This window comes from Tasmannia lanceolata, unplaced genomic scaffold, assembly GCF_043159265.1.
Source record: "Tasmannia lanceolata isolate RefF3 unplaced genomic scaffold, GAP_Taslan_0.1 ptg000019l, whole genome shotgun sequence".
NCBI classification, from domain to species: domain Eukaryota; kingdom Viridiplantae; phylum Streptophyta; class Magnoliopsida; order Canellales; family Winteraceae; genus Tasmannia; species Tasmannia lanceolata.
In genome coordinates, this window is record NW_027518696.1 from 22,140,305 (window position 1) to 22,156,297 (window position 15,993).

Here is a 15,993-nt window from a genome sequence, read left to right on the forward strand (position 1 = left end):
ATCGGTCTAAATGACGAACAGGGACGAAAAACAACAAAGATAACTTTAGAGGCCGATACTCAAACTTCCCCATGCCATAAATACGGCCTAAGGAACTAGGGGGCATCTGATGAGGCCCAGAATTGACCATCCAATTAGGAAGTTACACGTGTATTCTGATAACATACCCTAATTACCCCCGCCATAAGAGGATAATTAAGAACCTAATCCTCAAAGATGAGGGAAGTAGTTACTCTCCACCCAATCACAGGGCGACACCTATCCAAAGGGTAAAAAGGTAAATCGACTCTAGCCACTTACTATAAATAGCCATCCAAGGCTCAAAGGTAAGGGTCCAGAACCCGAGAAATTACTATTCATTACTATTTTTGGTCCAAAGTTGAGGTCATATACTGACTTGAGTGTCGAATGGCCAATCCGGAGGCACAACTCCGGGTTGGTCTTCTGACAGGGTGCTACCTTGTGCAGGACTCATCAGAGCGCAGGACCCTCTCTATCAGATGATTAGATCAACATCCACTCCAATATCTGATCATATCCCAGCCAGGTTCGCTTCTCCTGAACTGCCACATCACATTGACTATTTTTTACCACAACAGTAACAATCCCCGTGAGATTAGAAACTACTTTCTTATGCACCTACCTCAACTGAGTAGAGCACTGTTTTAGGCCTGCACCTCAAACTGAGGTACATCAACTGAAATAAACGAAATAAAGAAATAGAGATTGAGAGAATGAAGAAAATTATAAGAAAAGCGACAACTAACGACTTTTTATGGCAATTTATCAGTAGTTGTAGAACAAATGGGACAACTTCAATTATTTAGAGAGTCGAAACAAAATAAAGGTGAATATTTCAAATATGAGGGGCGTGGTTAAGAGACATTTTAAAGGAAGTGTGTGATTGGGGTTTGAAGAATCGGGTAGAGAAGTAGGTGTAGGTACAGGCGGATAGCTAGATCGACCGTCCACTTGAAAATGAAATTAATGGATATGTGTTTAGCGCATGGTTTGATCAACCCACTCTAATACCATGATAAAATCAGATATTTTATGTTAATTTTGGATGATTTTGGATAAACATGGAAATGATTTAAGAAAAGAAATGAAAGAGATAATCTCGATCTAATCAAGTTACCCAATAAGCTTACATACTTCAAGTTACCACCAAATCAAATCAAATCTAATATCCTAATATATATATATAGCTTGCCTCATCTAACCTGCTGACACCAAGATATCCAACAATGAGATCTCTCATCCCTTTGTAATAATAAATATAACCTTCATCATGTAATATGGCTTTTTGGTAAATCTAACCTTCACCTATAAAAAAAATCTATTCTCCCCTTCTTCGATAAATCTATCATTCAGCGATTAGCTCCGTTCATAATGATAAATTTGAACTTCATCGCAAATTTTGATTTGGTGATAAAACTAAGCTTTATGGAGGTCAATCTCGAGGTCAATGTAACTTAAAGAGTAACTACTGTCCCACCTAATTTTGGCTTCCACTTCGAAAATCTGAATTAGTTGGGGGCTTTGAGATTTAGCTTAGAGAATCCTTCTCAAACATGTAGAACTTCAAAGTCTAATGGGGCAGCTCATTCCCCAATCAGGAAAATAACCAGAATACCCTTATCTCATGCAAAATAAGAAAAGAAATCATAAACACAAAAAATCGTAAAAGGAAAATTCCGAAAATATTCATGGCATGAAAATGATAAATATACCCTTATCTAAATAAAAATACGATAAATAAAAAAATGAAAATGGGAAATGATCCTAAAAGTAAACAAAAAATCCCAAAATACCTCTAGGTCATAAAAAATGAGCAAAATACCCTTATCATAGAAAATGACCAAAATACCCTTGTCTGATAGAAAAGTGAAATTAGAAAAAAATCCCAAAAAAGAATAATCCTAAATACCCATGTGTCATAAAAAAATGACCAAAATGGCTTAATCTCATGGAAAATAAGAAATATAGAAAAAATTGTAAAGTACGGAAAATCCAAGAAAGGAAAAAAAATACCCTCTTATTTGAAGGAAATACCCAACATGCTCTTATCTAATGGAAAACATCTAATGGAAAATGAGAAAATGAATAAAATAGAAAAAGCTTACAATAGGCAAGCACAATGAGGCACACCTGCCATAGTTATCCCCTATAGACACCCCATTTTGACCAGACCCATATTGATGATATGTAATGAACCAAATCTGTCGGGTCGCTATGAGAAACTCAACCAGTAAAAATCACCAAATTAAAAAAAAAAAAACATAACCATTCTAACTACTACCAGGACCATCTAAAGATCTTATTCCATGGTTTAAAAGGAGAATCCCATTACAATTATTCAATTTTAAATGTCTAAAATAGAAGGCATAACTTAAAGTCCATTAACTAAACTCTTCTCCAAACTGATAATTTAAACTGAAGAGATTGCTGTGGCTTGTCAACTCCATCGCTTATTCGACTCTCCTGCCCGCCCCACGAATTAAATATCCTTGTTCATAAATGCTCCTCCTACATTCTCCGATCCTGAGATAAAAAGTGAGTGAGAACAAATCATATGGCCATTCTTAACAAGTATTGGGGATCAATAAAAAGAGGCAGATTCATGACAAATATCTATTAAAAAAATAAGTAAAGCAAGGAACATTTTATAAAGTCAAACAAAGATAAATAAAATGTGGAGCGTAAGATAACGAGTATAAATTTCGAATAATTTAAGATCAACTTATTTTAAGTGTCAAAGTTACCCCATGGCACTCCTGCTCCCATTAGCATGTTACCTTGTCCTACACGGCCAGTTTCGTGCAGACTTGTTACGACAGATCCTACTGCCTAGAGACTGTGGACCCGATCCTGAGAAGCGACGAGGAGCGAGCCCCCGTCTGTCTTTTAGATCTCCACACATTAAGAGCTCTGCCAATGAACTCTCAAAATAAAATGCCATATGGTGATATATGAGATACCTCTTAGTCCAAGGACAAAGCCCCAAACCAAGACGTATCTAAAAAATGATAAGAGTCGCCATCCATGGATAGGCCATGGAACCAAAAATAAATGCTCTGTTTGCAACATATAACCAAAGAAGAGGGGGTATGTGCTTGATTACGAGTTGGGAAGGTGTTAGGCACCCTACTCGCCCAAGCGCACTCGGTCTCTTATATCATTTATTTATTATTTTCAAAGAATTTTGGGCAAAAATCATGTTAAATGGGAACGGGCATCCCCGAGAAAACGTCTACCTAAACATGCATGTCCTAGGGATGGGTAAAAGAAAAATAAAACATCCAAATCCTAAAGAGAATTGATATCATTGTCACCTGACATTGGAATAAATACTAGAATCTGCCGTCTCTAAAAGAGGCAGAGAAGATTAGAGTTTATCCAATATCAAATAACTCTGCTATTTATCTCTATACATCCCATCTAACATCCATGCCTAAAAAGAGTTGGAAATACTCTTATCTGTCATTGGAATTAACACTAGAATCCACCGTCTCTCAAAGAGGTAGAGAAAGCTAGTTTCAATCTGATAACAAATAACCTTGCTACCAGTCTCTATACATTCAATCTAATCCTAACTTATCATATCTAAGAAAGCGGTAAACAAACACATGCACATCTACAGCTAAGTAGATAATGGCAATGATATTGAGCAGATATAACAAGCTAGATAAAACAGGAAAGCAATAAAAGAACTACACCTAAGCATGTGATCTAAACATAATAAAACAAGTAAACAATAAAGAGCTACGGCTAGACAGGTAATCAAGAAATAATCAGTAAATGAACAATAAAGAACTACAACTAAACATGTAAAGCTATAGCTAAACAGGTATATGATAAACAAGTAAAAGCTATAACTCAGCACGTGAAGAAGCAAGTAAAACTGCACAAGAAATATATCAAAAGAAAATAAACACTAAAAGCAAAGTAAGAAAATACACTAGAATGTACCTATGCAATAAACAATGACTAGAAATAGAACACAAACTCCTAAAAACTCTAAAATAAAAAATGTGCAACTATATTCACCTGGACTTAGATGACCAGCCATCCAAGCTACCTACGTATCCAACCCCTTTTGGAATCAAGGCTTACGTAGGTCTGTGGCCTATTCTAAGCTACAATGCCTATTGTGCCTAGACCACTAAACTAGACTCGACCTAAAGGACCAGACTAATTTTTAAAGCTTCTTGAATGCAATTATTTAGGTTGAAGTTGATTGTAAATTTTAGGACTCCCTATATGCCCTGACTAAATACAAATTTTAAACCTTAAACTAATGCAGGTGGGTCCTACATCCAATGTGCGACTAGGCTGTACCCTAAGGAAAACAGATAGGCTCACTCAGTGAATCCTAAATCTAGCCATTAGCAGACTATGCGCCAAGCTATATAGTCAAAACTGACTGCACATGGACTCCCAACTCTAGGACTCTCCTAAATCTAGGACAAACTCCTAACTCTAAAACAAACACGTACAAAAGACACAACACATCTAGGACACACAACACAAAGGTTTGAATGGTTTCTTTTTAAAGGTTTAAATGATTTTATTTGAAAAGTTTGACTGGACTTGGGATAAAGATCCCAAGCTGCCTACGTTCCTCGTGGAAGAGGATCAAGCCAACGTAGTTCGAAAACGGATTTTCCTAATACGCTCCTAAAATCATTTGACATTTGCTGATGTTTTGACTTTTAAAATTTTCTAATTTTCAAATATTTTTGTATTTTAAAATATTTCAATGTTTTTGGTAAATTTTTAAATGCTTTCACCCTTTAGCCAAAGGGAACATAGAAAACAACACATTGTGGCAAAACCCTTAGGGCTAAAAGGGAAAATCTTAAACTAGTAAACTAGTGTCCTAGGAAAAATAGTAAGATTCCAAAACAAGTAAACTAGTGTCCCAAAGTAAAAATAATAAGATCCCAAATAGGTAAACTAATGTCCCATTATGTATAAACTGATCCCAAGTAGGTAAGACTGTAATAAGACTGAACATGTCTCTAAGAGAAAGGGAGGGACAACAACACTAAAGTACAAACTCCTAAGCTAGAGGACAAGCTAATAGTCTATGAGATAGACCCCTAAACAATCAACATTAAAATGGGTGCAGGTAAGCTAAAGCATGTCTAACACTCTATAAAAGGGTGCAATAAGTCAAAGAATGTTTTCCAACACAGAGGATATAAACAAGGGTGCTAGTGAGACTGGGCAAGTCTCCTAGACATAGAGGTGGGCTCCAAGTATCCCTATCATTGTCCTTGCAATGAAAAATAGAGGTATAGGCAACTAACAGACCAAGTAGGTCTTCTAAAAGACTTTGCTAATAAGACAAGGCTTGTCTCCAAAGGAGAACAACCTAATGAGATAAGGCGTGTCTCCTAGTGGGGGCTCTAGATGACTCCTTCATTGCCCTTGCAATGATTAGCACTAATGTCTAAAGGGGTATCTAAAAGACTAGGCAAGTCTACTAAATGAAAAAGAAAAAGAGGGGAATGCTACTAGGATTGGACCCTAAGAATGAGCTTGGGTTGACACCTTCACCGTCCTTACAAACACCTTTAATAAAAAACAAATCAATACATAATTAAAATATAATTCTCTATCTTCTCCCTTTAGACTCTAGATAAAAACTCCAAATGATCAAAGTGTCAGCAAGCTTAAACAAGCTACTTTATAACTGAATGAATCAAGTACTTTACATATCAATTATCTTGTTCCTCTACTTCAAGATTTTTAACAAAATATCAATAGTACAAAAAATAAACTAAAATATAAGCCATTTTAACTGATGAACCACTTTAACTCAATAATTTTTATTTATTAAGGAACTACACCCTATGCATATCCAAAAAATGAACCTAAAATAGTATGCACGACAAGGAAACAACATCCACACTTGGAGAACCTCTATTACAAGAATTTCATGTCATAATCGTCATTACACAACTCTTCACAACAGATGGCTTGTGGATCAAGAGACGAAGGAACAAAGAGCTTGCACCTACATTGGAGTCATCACCATTTGGAGATGATCAAGTCAAGGCGCTCAATATGAAGATCCCACAAGTTCCCCAACAAGTGTCAAGAAGGAGCTTGGAGTTGAACATGTCATGGTGCCTCCTCATGTACCTCGACATGCATTGAAGATTGGAGGACAAGTCACAAGAGCCAAGATAAAGTTCAAGATGTTCAGTCAAGCTAAAAAAGTCCAAGGAAGTGCAAAGGAGTCAAGCCATTCCAAGATAAGTCAAGGTTCTTATTTTTTAAATGTATTTGGAGTCCTCTTGATTTTATGTTTAAATGCACCTTCAAAAGGTTTTCAAAATGGTTTTCATACCTAAGTTTTTACATCTTTGAAAACCATACACACACTCAAATATGTGTTTGAAAACCTAGGACTTAAGCCCAAGACCAAAGCCTGAAGCCCCTGGGATTCAAAGTTAAAAAGGGAATTTTACTCAGGGCTGGTCGACCGGGCTATTACGGGCGACCGCGGGATGCCACCTGGAACAATAGGGCATCTCGAAACTTATCGCGCCGGTCAACCAGGGTAAGCCGAGCGACCGCGAATATGTTTTCTGAAAATCCAGAAAACATCCAGGTTGGGTTTTTGTGCTGAAAATTAATTTCAAACAGGTAGCCTTCGCCGGGTGACCGCCCTACGGCCGGTCGACCGCGCCAGTATGAAATTTGAAATTCAAACTAAGAGCCCGATAAGCGCGGGCAACCGTCGTGCCTCGGGCGACCGCCGCGACATGGAAATAGATCCGTTGGGGCTTGCGTAGGTTGACTTTTTCAACTCTGTATTTTACAGTTTTACCCCAAAAAGGTCATATTTCCTTGTTGACTATATATACACTATCCAAAATCTTTCTAAATAACCTTTTGGCAAGATTAGATCCTATCTTCTTGAACCTAAACTTATATATGAAAGGTTAAAACCTCTTTGAACTTGTATTTGTACATTCTATCAAGAGGTATTCCATAGGCTTTACATTTTATCTTCCTTGGATTGTTTGTGAGCTTTCAAAGTTGCAATCAGCCTATCTAAGAGGCAAAAAGAGTTCTTTCTTTTATTTCTTCATTTGTTTGCGAGGGTCTCCGATTCGACCCGTTAAGAAAGGTGAATTATTGTAGGAGGGAGGTGCCCTCACAAGGCTTTGTGTGAAAAATGTTTGATCCCTTTGAAGGAGAAGTTGGTGTATGGCTTTGAGATTCGCCCATTGAAGAATCTCATGTTTTAGTGGAGCTCCCAAGGAGGTAAAACTTGGAAGAGTGGAGTAGGTCAAGTCCTGACCGAACCACTATAAAACTTGTGCCTTGTGGATGCTTTCTATTATTCTCTTTGCACTTTGGTGGTTGGTAATCTCTACCCTTTACTTGTGTTGATGTTTCATTGAACAAGGGTTAGAGTATATAAGCATAAAAAGTCATATCTAATCCCTCTCCTACGTTATATTTAATAACTAATAAAGGGTTAGACTTGTTAAGGCTTAATAGGCAAATTAATTTTAATAATCCACTTAATTAAGCTCCAAATTTTTAATTAGCCAATTCACCCCCCTCTTGGATTGTCACCATGTATTTCACAGACCCCTAGCTAGGACAAACTCTTATCTCTAACACAAATACAAAACAACCAAACAAATACAAACAAAGCACACAACATACAAGGACAAACTTCTAACTCTAAAACCCTCTATCTAGGACAAACTCCTAACCCTAGAGGAAGATCTTTTCAAAAACCTGTTTTATGAAAAAAATTTGTATTTTTAAAAAGCTTAAATGATTTATTTACAAAATTTGACTGGTCTTCGGATAAAGATCCCAAGCTGCCTACGTACCTCATGGAAGAGGATCAAGCCAACGTAGTTCGGAAACCAACTTTCCTAACTACTCTCTAAAACTATAACTCTTCAAATGTTTTTGAAGTTTTTTTAAAGTTTTCAATTATTTTTGGTGTTTTGGATTTCAAATTTCTAATGTTTTTGAATTTCAACTTTCTAATATTTTTGAGATTTTTTGATTGTTTTCACTCTTTTGGTCAAAGGCCAAAGGGAACACACCAAACAACACCTTAGGGCAAAACCCTAAGGCTAAAAGAGGAAACTCCTAAACCAGTAAACTCACTAAAAGTAAAATAATCCCAAAATAAGTAAACTAGTGTTCCAAACTAAAATGAAAATGATCCCAAGTAGGTAAGCTCTACTAAGACTGTGCTAGTCTCTAATAAAGGAGAGTGACAACAAATCTAAAGGACAAACTCCTAACTGACAACTCTAAGGAGGGCGCAAATAAATCACAGACTCTTTAATAACGCTACCAAAATGGGGACAAATACGTCAAAGTCTAAACTCCTAAATGAAGAGAAGATAAACAAGGGTGCTAGTGAAATTGGACAAGTCTCCTAGGCACAAAGGTGGGCTCCAAGTATCTTGCAATGCTAAATAGGGATAAGACAACTCAAAACTAAGTTACTCTCTAACCTAATCGGGGGTACATCTTAAAGGGGATTTTATAAACAAGGCAAGGCATGCCTCCTATAAGTAAACTCTCTAACATGACTAAGGTAACCTCCCTAAGGGTAGGCTCTAAATGAGGCTTATATCCAAAAGAGAACTGCCTATCGAGACAGAGTGTGTCTCCTAGTGGGGGCTTTAGATGACTCTTTCATTGCCCTTGCAATGAATCGAAAACCTAAGGTTTGAGGGCATCTAAAGGACTAAAAAAAAATCTAAGGAATAAAGACTCTCTATCTAAAGAAAAGGAAAGAAGAGGAAAGAGGGTACTACCATGGAGAAAGATCATAGAGAGGTAAGCATACCTATCATGAGAAAAAAGTGGTAAACATCACAAGAGACAGTGTTTTATTAAGAGCCAGTAACTATTCAGAATGACCACACCTCTTGCAATTTCCACAAACACATTGACAAGAAGGATTCTATTGCAGGCCAAGTAAAGAAAGAGGGACAAGCTAAAATGGTTCAGAAATTTGAATCAAATTGCATTATCTTTTCTAAGATCAAAGAACAAGATGTGCATTGACAACATTCATTCTATAGCATGAATTTTAACCACCTGACAATGCAATGAGGCTGATGTACAATTTAGGAATATTTTTGTAGCCATAAACCTCCCTTACATAAAATGTCTTAGATAACTTTGCTACAGAACCTTCTAGTGAGACTATCCTTCTAATTTCTCACACACATATACACACACGCACACAACACACACAGACATAAACTCACAAGCACATATACACTCACAAACACATACACACACACACACACACACACACACTTACACACACACACACACACACATATTTACATAGACACGCTCTCACATACACACTCACATATACACACACTCTCGCAACACACTCATACACCCCTACACACAGACACTTACACTCACATATGCACACTCAGACACACACACACACACACACATATATACACACACATACGCATATACATGAATTGTACTGATAAAATAACAAATGTGTCTATTATCAAGTTGTGAAAGCATCTTAACAGAATCAAGGCAGCTACATTTCCCAAATATCTACTACCTCTAACTAAAAATAATAGAACCTTGATTGAACTTAATGAATATAAGCACAATCCAGAGGATGATATTGAACAAGTCTTGTCTATGATTTACCAAGATATGAATTGATGTAAATTATGATGAGATAAAATCCAAAACATAGATATTCAAGGGGGTTGTCAATTTTCAAAAGTCAGAGGGCTGCTAATATCATAGATATGCGAGGGCTGCCAATATCGTAATGGTGAGAGGGGCTGCCATTACCAAGGGTATAAGGGCTCATTATCAAGGATATAGAAATATAAGTAAAGTTAAGACCAAGGGCTGAAAAGATTTTAAATACTATTTTCCTTAAACAAGTCTACCCAGTTAAAGAGATTAAGGGTACTCTAACCATTTCCAAAGGATGATGTCATTATTTGACAATCACAAATCAACAAGACCACATTATTTAACCATTCAGGTTATTCATCCTTTAGTATCAAATGACACAAAAAACTAGTTACAGGCAACACTCACCGACTTAAATAGCAATAATTAAACTCAAACAACCATCAAGACAGGGATACACTAAACAATAATATGCGCATGCCCTGTGTCAACAATACCTGGACCAATGGTCAGCACATGACCTTAACAATAGAAAATAACTACACTATAAGTTACACAACATGGGTATTTTGATCTTCAACCAAGTAGGTTTTTCTACACATACGCAAACATAAAAAAAAAGTCTGCTAGGGATAGAGTAATTTCAAACTACTGACATACTTTCTTCAACTCCTAATGCCTGAATGGGGAAATTCAACTCAAGAGAAGTCATCGACCATATATTATGATGAAAATAAGAATAGTGGTAGTCACTCCAAGAAATAAAAAATCAACTGAAATAAATGGGGCACAATGAGCATGACAATTCCACTTTTTAACAAGACTAAATTGATGTCAATTCCTGAATGAATAAAAGGAATATGTCAATACCATGTTTTGACGTTATCCTTCTAACCATGTCAACAATACATATTCTTCAAAGCATGACTAAAAAAAACTATCCATTGAAAATTTTATGCTTCAACATCTACTTAGCTATCCTATGAACTAGATCATATTATCAATTGAAAGTTCAGCCATTAAGCATTACTACACCTGAAAAACAATTCCCCACTAACCACTTAAACTACAGCTTTTCCACAAAGTATAATGAAAAATAGTGTACCTGCACCAAGATGTTACCATGACTAACTAATGCCAAAGGCTAGCACATGGAAAAGAGCAATAATGAGAAAACTGCTATACTTTAAAGCTTGCATTCCTCCTTTTGTTCTATCAATTCAAAATGGCCATAAAAAACTGTCATGCTCACTAAAAATTCAACTGGAATGACTAATATGAAGGGAAGTTCAAATGAAATCCTTATAATTGTGCTAAAGGCTAGTGATATAAACATCCAACAACACTAAAACAATGACATCAATTCTAAACTCTAAAGAAAACACTATCATAGACAGCATCACCTCTTCATATCTTCCACTATCTTAACATCAGTAAGCTACTAAGAATGATGTACTAGTGACAAATAAAGACTCATTTTATGAATACAAAAATAAAAATTCAGTTTTACCTATACAAGGAAACTGTTATGCGTAGATGCTCACTGCAAGTTGCAACTAATGACCTCCCTGTACACCTTTCATGAACAACAAAAGTCCTAACTCATATGCTATTTGCATTCGAAGTCAAATTATACCTCTTTACAGTAATGAAAATCAAGTGTACAAATTTATCATCTTCATTCCATTCATGCTCTTGTCATATCTAATGTAGTAACTAATTTGGAAGAATCCAAATCTGATATTAAAAAAAAATCAATTCAAAGCAATATCATATATGATCTGATACAAGATACATTAATTTACCAATAATCTAGCAAATAAGTATACAATTTCCTAAATCGATGAAATAAAATGAAAGATAAATACCTCAAGAGTGGACAGATTCTTGCTAAAATCTCAAAATTTCTTCCAAATAGTGTTGAATTCCCAAGAAAACAAGTGGATCTTATAAGCTACTCTTATTCCTCTGGTCTGCAAATTCATTAAAGCTAACCTAAAGATCTATGGATCTTGCAAGGAAGAGACGAGGGTTTCAAACAGAAATTAACTAACAAACAACAAGTCAACGAATCTTTGATGAATTGAGGAAGATCAAAAGAAGTTTTTGCCAAATCTATCATGGAAAAAGCATTAATCTGAAGTTTTTATAGAAGAACAAGGATTTCTAGAACTTTAAGGAGTAAAAACGAAGAAAACTAGGTTAGATCAGAGATTTTTTCAAGGTAACTAGGGTTTGAAGCAAATGAGTAACAGATCTAGTGTTTCTTGGATGCAAACAAGAAGAAATCTATAGCTGAAATGGAAGGTCGAAGAAGAATGTGTTGACCGGAGTTTGATCGGAGCTTGGCCGGAAAATGAATCGAGGAGAAAAGTTAGGGTTAGGGCTGAGATCTACTTTCTCTTTCTTCTTTCTCACTCTCTCTCTCTTAAAAATGACTAGCAAAAACCTAACTAGAAAAAATGAGGGTCCTTGCCCTCTATTTATTGGAAAATCCCATAATTTTCGTCCCTTAATTTGTATTGGACAACCCTCCTATGTTATTTCACTTGGTTCTCACTGAAATGGGTGGTCCACAGGTAAAAAATTAATAAAAAATAAAAGATCAATTCACGCCCCTTTAAGTTACCCAGGAATACCTATCTACTGCAAAATACACTAACCGGATCACCCTCGATCAGGATAAATCACTCCCCTTATGCTACACTATATATACACTATTTCACGAATTACGCTCGGTTGCTAGGCAAACCTCAACGACTTTAAACGAAATTTTAAAGGAACCTACTTGGGATCCTAACCTACCTCATGATGGAATTTGGAACTCTAGTTCAATGATTTAAAAGGGTTTTTATTCAAGTACAAGGTTTAGGGTTCGGTCAAAATGGGGTCTCTACAGTGTGAGAATTATATATTTGAACGAATGTGCGGTTCTTTAAATTCGACCAAACACAGATTGCTTATGTTCGAGTGAATACAAGTTGTGTTTGATCTGAATTCGTAGGTTTGTGTGTATATAATTGTTTAAGATTTAGGTTGTCTATGAGTTTTAGGATTCAAGTGAGTTGCACTGTGAATGAAATGGGTTCAAGAAAGTCGAATGGGCTGAGTTGTGTGCAATCGAGTAAGAGTGGGATTGAAGAGGTCGTGTGCTATTTGATGCTAAAAAATTTGAGTGCTTTTTTATCCTAAAAATTCGTATGATCTAGTTGTTCCTAAAAGTTCGTATGATCTGGTTGTTTCTAAAAATTTGTATGATCTACTTCCCTAAAACATAGAGTGATTACATTTTCTAATAAAAATCGTGTGGTAATCTTTCCTAAAAAGCGAGTGATTGCGTTCCCTAAAAATTCGAGCGATATTCTTTCCTAAAAATCTAAATAGAGTGCGTTGTTGATACGAAAAATCGAGTGTACTCTATTTTTTTTAGCCTCTATGTGCTGTGTTCTATGAATTCATTTGATCTTTGTTACTAATAATTCTTGTGATATGTGTTTATGAAATATGTTTTCATATTTGAGTGACCTATGTTTGTGAGATGGGTTTGGAAAAATTGAATGACTGTTTTGGATGGAATTCGCTGAGATGGGTTTAAGCGAGTTCGTGTCTTTGTGTTGGATAGAATCTGAATTGAGATGGATTTAATCAAATTTGTGTATCTCTGTCGGATGGGATTCGCTGAGATGGGTTTAATCAAGTTCATATGTCTGTATTGGATGGAATCTAAATTGAGATGGGTTTAATCAATGTGTCCATGTTAGATGGAATTTGAATTGAGATGGGTGTAATCAAGTTTATGTGTTTTGTTGAAGAGGGTTCGTGTGAAGATGACTGATGTATAAGGTTTGTGTAATGAGTTCGAATGACCGTTTTTGTTTTGATAGTTTAGTTGAATTGAATTTTAAGAATTAAGTAAATTGAGTCTTGTAGAGTTTTTGAATTCATGTAGTTAATGGGATTTACAATTTCAAATTGAGTGTACTGTTTTGATTTGAGTGACTTATTTTGATTTAAGCGAATTTTATATTGTTTTTTGCATTCAAAGTGGAGTTGTTTTTGTGGTAATTAATATATACTTGTCTAGTGATTTGATTTTTAGGGAGTATGATTTTTGTGGAGTTTTTTTAATAGTTCAAGTTAAGTTAGATTTTCGGGTTTTAATTGATTTAGGATTTTAAACTTTAATTATAATTTTTGTTTTTTAAAAAAAAATCCAAAATTCGCTAAAAAAGTATGAATTCGAAATTTTCAAAAAACCTACATCTTTAATAATTTCTAATTTTGAGTTGAATTTTAATTTTTGAAATTCTGTTTGGTTTTTAAATTCAGGGTTTTTTGAAGATTTAATTCAATTTTAATCAAATCAAGTTGTAGTTTAAGTTTTTTGGAATTTTGTATTTAGTAAATAATGGGCACAATAATTATCATAGGTGCATGTCAAACAACATTCTAAATTTAAGGTGCATTAGAGCAATTCAATAACAAAGTTGTGGTCAATGCCAAAAGGTGTTCAGAATACAAATCCACTTCAGAATCATTGGCATGGTTCAGAAGACGTGTTATTGCTTACACCGACCGTCCACGGTGTCGGAACTAGTTCCTTAAAGTTCAGACACAAGTCGTCAGGCCCAACATTTTATCCCACTGACAGGCCAGAAGTTCCAATGTATTACCCTCACGGCGGGTCCAGAGTTGCCAATTGATTTATCCCCATATGGCAGAGTCCAGAAATTACCCAAGCCTCCACAGAAGCGTCCAAAAGTACGTCCAAAGTCCAAAACAGATAGTTTCGAAGGTTCGAATTCCAAAATAGAGATCCATAACAATTATTATCAAAGGTTCGGAATTGTAGTGGAATACACTAAATGGATGAAATAGAAATAGGCCCCAAAGTTATGTCAAAGGTTCAAAGATACTGTGTAACTTATATAGACTAAATACCAAAGTTGATTAAGAAGGTGTAGGGTTTACGAAGCACCCAAAGTAGTACGTTATTACATACCTCTAAGACGGAATGCTCGTTCTCCAAACTCGTCGAACGATTGAGTATCTTTAATCTGAACGATGCAAAAACATCACATAAGGGTCATAGAAGTAACCCCTAAACCAAAGGATCGAGGTCCAAAACCCAAAACAAATTCCAAATTTCCCACCGAACGCCGGAACCTGATCTTCAGACGCTCGGAAACCACTCCCCTTCGGACGCCTCTGAGATTTTCCAGAAAAAACCCAAATCTCGGGTTTAAATTCCCTTCACGTTAGGACCCCCGAACAGTCCTTCGGGCGCCCGAACACCCTTAGTCGAACATCCGAAGTGCGGGCTGGGTTTTTGACGAAAATTGCAGATTTCGTTCCTATTTTCTCAAAACTTCAAAATTCATATCTTAATCGTCCGTACTCCAAATTGTGCCAGGTCGGATCCTATGGATTCTTTATGAAGGAAGGAATCCGCCAAACCCGAATTCACTCTCTGAGTACATACGAACGATTGATGGAAAATTATTCAAGATTCTAGGTCAAATTCTCAAAGATCAAATTCCTGATCTTGAGTTCGTCGGAATTAAGAACGATTCTAACTCCAAGAAATTCAAGATCAGCCCTTTAGCTAAACGAAATCAAACATCTAATCGATTCTTATGGCCAGCTAAAATCTTGATTTAGTGTTCTTAAACATACAAAATCTTTCATAGAACATAGATCTTACCTTGATTCGTGTTGGGAATCTCCAAGGCACGATCTTCTTCTTCTTGTCTCTCACAAACTTCTTCTTTTGGGGCTGAACAAAACGTTTAGGGTTTGCTTTAGCCACGAAATGATATATTTATAGGCTTTCTTAAGAACCCCTAATCAAAGCCAAATTCTAACTGACAAAAATGCCCCTCTTTAAAAGAGGGGGACGATTTTCAATAGGGGGTATTTTTAGTATTTTACAACGTGCCTTGAAGCAGCAATTTTCTTTTACATCTCCAGCAAGATTCATCCGCCAACAAATTTGTCTCCAACAACTCTATATAACAGATAGAAAAAAAATTCTTGAGATAGAAAGTTACTATCAAATTTTTTTTCTTGCAATGCACACGAGACTATTGTAGGACGCAATTTTGGATTTTTCAGAAAAATAAAACACATGGTCACTTTGAAATCTTCGACATCTATGGAATAAAACCACATGTTGCCCAAATGATTTAATGCTCCAGGTCACTATGTGTGAAGAGATTCGAGTTATCTTAAAAAGACTGGCTTAGTATACGGTGGGTGAGGCCCGAGATTGGCTTTTGATAACCACCCCCAAATACCATAGAG

At 36.0% G+C, this 15,993-nt stretch overlaps 1 long non-coding RNA gene across 1 annotated transcript; it reads right to left on the bottom strand.

The window, feature by feature from the left end:
* Positions 1 to 2,296: 2,296 nt before the first annotated feature.
* LOC143852207 (uncharacterized) lies at positions 2,297 to 15,644 on the bottom strand. The gene is made up of 2 exons (XR_013236741.1): positions 15,395 to 15,644; positions 2,297 to 2,544 (listed from the first exon to the last, which is right to left on the bottom strand). It is a non-coding gene; the product is annotated as an uncharacterized LOC143852207 (long non-coding RNA).
* Between the last annotated feature and the right edge of the window lie 349 nt (positions 15,645 to 15,993).